We start from the raw sequence: 5961 nt of genomic DNA on the forward strand, positions 1-5961 counted from the left end.
GCACTGGCACCGACTGCCAGGGTTGTCATGGCAGCAGCTCCATCACTGACCACCACTCCGTGCCGCCGCGGACCCCGGAGCGCGCGCGCCCGCCCGGTGCAGACACAGCACCGGAACCTGCACCAGTGTGCGCCGCGCACCCCGCTCCCACTTAACCCCCACCGCGCCGGCGCCCAGCCAGGCCTTAACCAGTTCCCTCTCAGTCAGAGCTGCCACTTCTAAATGAACACGCAGTTACCCCACATCCCTAACAGATCCGAGACATTATCATGATGGCCAAGAACTAATTAGCCAGGAAAACGAACCCCTGCGGCATGCACTTTGTATTGACTAGGTAGATTCTATTAGCATTTAGAGTAAACTCGGGTGTTGGAAAGGTTTTCAAATAATCACATGTGCACTTATTTAGTAGTGCAGTCGCCCCACCCCCACCCCCAGCATTCTACCAGCCTCTCAAAACTTTCAATACCAAAGACTGAGCCTACACCCTTTTAAATAGGTTCCATATAGAAAACATGCGAAACCACAGGAAGCTCTCCGTGTGAGAAACTGGCAGAGTCACGCACAAATGTGGCTTACATTTGGGTTTCTCGTTCTTGAGTTTGATGAATGAAAAGATGCTAGTTCCAGCAAGAGAGCTCACTGCGATGGAGGAGTGGTCGCCACTTACATTATTTCTACACTGGACACCCAGGTGTGGTCTTGGCACTCTGGGAGAGTTGGTTTCATCTGGAAGAGGTGTGGCTCTGGATTCTTGAAAGGGACCTTGGATTTGCCTCTGCCCTGGTCCTTGCCAGCTCCTTTCTCCTCTGCTTTGTTATGGCGCCCCAAACTTCAGCTCCCACAAAGGCAAAGCCTTCTGTTTGCTGGGCCTCAGCAGGGGAAGCGTAAAGCAGCCCAGTCTGAAGTGGAGTGGTGGTGCTCAGCTATTGCCTGTCTTCACAGAGACTCTTGCGTTTAAGCTTCTAGTACTGACCCAACGCTCCCTAGGGCAAAGGAGACTACCGACTTCATTCTTCCCCATGAGATTTTCCCTTCTGTCCAACCAGACAACAACACCCCAAACTGGTGTAGAAGTCTGCACCTCCATGCCATCCAGAACCCAAAGCGCACAGATTACAAGGGAGGTGCCACGGAAGTCCTCATGCCTTGTCAGTAGATACAATCTCAGGCATGTAGCCAACATATTAGAGACACAACCAATATTTCTGCCTCCTCCTCCCCCAATCCCTGCCCAGGTGAATGGATTTGGGGATATGGACGCCAGCATCTAGGTAACTGGTCAGGCCTTCCTCCCATTTTAGTAGGTGGTCAGCCATAAAGAGCTGAGCAATGTTATATGAAGATACTTTACATTAATTGAACAGGAAGCCAGGTTTTACTTCATCTTCTCTGATATCTTTTTAAAATGCTTAATGATACCCATCTTGTTTCTATTTTTGAAAGCATGGGAGAAAGCATAAACTTTATTACCACCATTCTATTGTGAACAGATCACCTATGTTACCAGGGGAATTGTAGAATAGGAGCTCAAATGACTTAACAAAGTTCAGATGGGATTCTATTTTGTCTGTTGAACTTGGGGTTCCTTTTTGCCCAAATCCTCTCATTCACTCATTGTCGCCAAGCCATTTCCAACTCTTGGTGACCCTTTAGGACAGAATAGAATGGTCCCTGTGGCTTCCTAGGCTTTAAATGTTTGCAGGGGCAGAAAAACCTTATCTTTCTCCCTCAGAGCAGCTAGTGGTTTTGAACTGCTGACCTTGTGGTTTACAACCCAATTTGCAACCCACTCTGCTACCAGGGCTCTTTCCTCAAATCCCAAGAGAAATAAATGCTAGTCATTGTGAAAGTGGATACTCATTCTGGGCTTTCTGAGAATAGCAGGGGCAATTCTTTTCATTTTCAATTCTAATTCTGGCCCTTGTGCTTAATTCCCAGGTAAGTATAAATGACCATTAATTTTTTGCATCTAGATATATGAGTAATGGCAACAGGCCTTCCTGTGGGATCTACATATATGATTAACTCTACACTAAAATACTTAGAAATCCATTTAAGATGGAAGATACTTTATTAATACATTTTGTCTACCACGGCTTCATTATTATAGCTGGGTGGAAAAATAATTCTCCTTATGGGATCTTTCAGATGTTCAGTTTATATACCATTGTGCCCGCAGTTGCTCTGAGACAATCAAACTGTCTTTGTCTCTGGTGGTGAAGAGAGGAAGCTGAATTGTAGCAACACAGCAGTTGCTAGCAGAGCACAGGTAATGCCGAGGGTGAAGAAGAAAAGCCAATTGCAACTTTGCACTTGCTTTGTGGGCCCAGGGATCCAAACTTGATCCAAAGAGGCAAGTTTAGACCTTGGTCAAAGGTCAGAGATACCCACACAATTGGCAAGATACAATCCATTCTATTAAGCCTGTTACTGAAGTACACAAATAGCTAAAGATCCAAATCATGTCAGCTCCCTGCCCACCCCTCATGCCCAAATATAATCAAATACTTAGTGGCAGATCTTGTAGCCTGTCTCTTGCTTTATGAACACTTCTAGGGTTCTTTTCTTTTTTCCCAGCATAGCTGAGCTACTGAAAAAGGGACGACAGTCAGAATAATTTCATTATTTGTGTTCTTACTTCCTTTCTGCCTCTTGAAAGGCAGATTCCTAATGAGCACCCACCTCCACCTTATTCCCCCTATCGCCCGCTCCTCCTCCCTTCCTTCTTGCATCCTCATATACTGTACACATAAATCAACTTGTCACAGCTTGTCTCCGTGCTGACAGCTGTAATTGCTTCAGGTTATAAAAATATCTATAGGACAATGCTTTCAAGCTCACAGACGCACACATACACACACTTCCGGAGCAAAAGAAAACAATCATAGCCCCTGTAATAAACCTGGGACTGCAAATGGTGTGTATGTGTGTGTGTGGGGGGTAGCTTGCCAGAAAGATTACTGAAGTTCAAGCAGGCAGGTGAGGAAGCACAAGTAGAATCGAGACTTCTGGCAGCAGTGGAATCTTCCAATAAAGAGGGCAGGAAGAGAGGACATTCTCAGAGAAAGGAGAATCGCTGCTGTTTTTGTTTTCCTATCTGTTATCCAAAGCTAAAGAGCTGTGAATATTCCATATCCACAAGAGTGAAAAAAAGCCGCTCTCACGAAGAAAAGCCAGAGCTCTTTTGCCTTCTCTAAAAAGGCTAAAGGCCCCCCTCTCCTGGTGGAGGTTCCACATAGTAACACAGACAAGCTGAGAAAAGCAGGACACAGAGAATGGCAAGACACCAAATCAGTGTGGGGATGCTAATCAGAAAAGGACATCTGGGTGTAGGTCTAGATTCACAGCTGCCTCCAGAGGAATAGACCGGGGCTGGGCTTTGGAAGACAGCATGCTATTTTTTGCTTCTATATGAATATAAGGTTTTTATTGTTTAATCTTCTTTACCTGGGCTATAGTCTAGCATCTTAGGATTTCATGAGAAAGAGCAAGTGGGGCGCCGGGAGGGTGGGGCGGGGAAGATGGCTCTGAGAGAGACGAGGTCATGGATGGAGAAAATCACAAAGGAGGAAATGAAGAAATGGCAAAGGTTATGATATCTGTGGGGTTTGAAAGCCTCCCCTTGTTATAAGAGTTGAATGAAGCTGTAGAACAAAAGGCAGTTAGAAGATGAAGTCCGAGAAAGATGAATGAGTAAACATCAAAGGGCCAGGGAAGCAGAAGGCAGGTGCACAAGGGAAAACAATTCTAAGAACCAGCAGTATTTAGGAAGAATCTCTCTTTATCTAGGTTTTGGGTCAAAATAGGACAGTGAACTCACTGAATCCCCCGATAATACTTTTAGTAGGAATATATTCATTTTATAACCCAGTCATTTCATGGATGGAGAATTGAGTCCCAGGAGGAGGAGTCATCTGTTATTAGAGGTGCATAAAGCTCATAAAGGATAGCATCAGATATAAGACTCAGGAGTCCTAAATCCTGGAATCATTTCCACCAGACCTGAGGAGTGGTCACCCTGCCAGGGATGGTGGAATTGACAATGCTTTGCTATTGAGAGGTGTTACTGAATTGATTCCATCTCATAGGGGCCCAGTGTGCAACCAAATGAAACACTGCCCACTCTTGCATCCTCCGCATAATCCCTATTTTTAATGCCATGTGTCAATTCATCTCAATGAGGTTCTTCCTCTATTTCATGAACCTTCAACTTTACCAACCATGAGGTCCTTCTCCAGGGACTGGTCCCCCCTATTAACATGCTGAAACAGATGGGACAAAGTCCTGTCATCTCTTTCTGGGAGCATTCTGTCTGTCCTTCTTCCAAGGCAGATTTAATTTTTACTTTGGAAGTCCATGAGTACCCATATATGGAGGTAGGTTTAATATATATTTTTTAAAAAAGCCTTGCTAAGAGGGCTCCAGTTCGTGTGTGTGTGTGTGTGTGTGTGTGTGTGTGTGTGTGTTTTCCAGCCAAGGCACGGTTAAATCTGCCCTGTCAAGCAGTGTGCTTTCAGTAAGATACTAATGCACTACTGTGCTTTCAAAAACATAGTACTTTTTTATGTGCTTGTGCCATGGGTGGGGGGATGATTTTTAGGATCAGGTTTAATATAGACATCTTGCCAAATCATTGAAACTTTCCAGCAAAATTATGAGAATTCTACTGCACATAATACAACCTTGTTTTTAGCGAAGGTAAGTGTTTTGAGGAAGGTCAGGAAGACCCCAGAGATGAGGCAGGGAAGACCTTCCATTCTGACGAATAAAGAAAGGCAGGCTGAAGTCCAGGGATGGGTGGAGGAGAAGCATAGAATTCCCATTGTTGCAGGAACTACGGCTGTTGGGAATTCACCTACAACTTGGCATTTTCCATCTTAAGGGACTGTGTCACCATCAGCAAGATTTCAGCTCAAGGGATGCCACGAGTGATGCGGAGATCAGATAGCCCAGAGAGCTAAGGCTTCCATCCGTCTATTAAGTAAGATCAAAACTGATGAAAACGATTTTATAGAAGGAGCCATAACCTGGCTCAAATCTTGGCTTTACCCATTGCTTCAGGAGGACAGCTCTCATCAAATGGTGTTTCTGAGGGGGCATCTTTGGGGTGAGATGTGAGTCATGGAGGTCAGCACACGAGGCAACAGCAACTGTTTGGGGAAGTAATCTAGATACACATACTTAATAGACAGCGAGTGATCATGGGGACTAATTAGGAAGAGGTTCTTAGAAGACGAAAAGCTGCATTGGTGAGGAAAAAGTCAGGGACTTGCGCTCAGGATTCCCCTGCCCTAGCGCCCCAGCCGCCATCTCCCTTCCCGCCCCCAATCGTGACAATGCACCTGCTCATTTTCTGAGGGTTGCAAGAGCTGTCCTACAAGAATTCATCTGCGACACCTGACCTCATTCACCCCACAGCTGGGATTTTTGCCCCTTCAAATTTATTTCTGTTCTCTAAACTGAAAGAACATTTAAAAGGAATGTGAGTGGGGTCCCTCAAAGATGCCAGCGACTGTGCAAGGTGACAAATGTAAAGTAGTGAAGAAAAGAGACAAAACTGACACCAAATGGGATTTATCCTTATAAAGTACGCTATCAGGGGAGACTGGTATTAAAAGGAGCATCTTACTCAATCGTATATATAAAGTGTGAAGAAGAAATGGAAGGGAGCATATGACAGCATTCAGGTCTTTTCAAACGGGGAAGATCAGGAAGCATCTTCGTGACGACTTTAAACTGAGGACACCCACAAGGAGTGGAAGGGTAGAGCATGTGGGTGGCTCGGAGCTGCAGGCAGACAGAAGGTCATCTGGACCACCTGGGGGAGGAAGGGACACAGCAGGGCTGGTCTCAGATGTCTCGGGTTATATGCATCTGAGCAGAGGATGGTCCCATCTGAAATGTTCTATGTCTGAAAACCTGAAACCGCCCTAACATCTGTGGTCACCCATTCTCTGA

At 45.4% G+C, this 5961-nt stretch overlaps 1 protein-coding gene across 1 annotated transcript in view; it reads right to left on the minus strand.

Annotated features, from left to right (window-relative positions):
- NTM (neurotrimin) overlaps window positions 1–5961 on the minus strand; it is a 1335738-nt gene that overhangs the window by 595033 nt on the left and 734744 nt on the right. The gene's annotated exons all lie outside the window — the stretch shown is intronic.

This window comes from Echinops telfairi, unplaced genomic scaffold, assembly GCF_000313985.2.
Source record: "Echinops telfairi isolate 266 unplaced genomic scaffold, ASM31398v2 ScPeMD7_5592;HRSCAF=6446, whole genome shotgun sequence".
Lineage (NCBI taxonomy): Eukaryota > Metazoa > Chordata > Mammalia > Afrosoricida > Tenrecidae > Echinops > Echinops telfairi.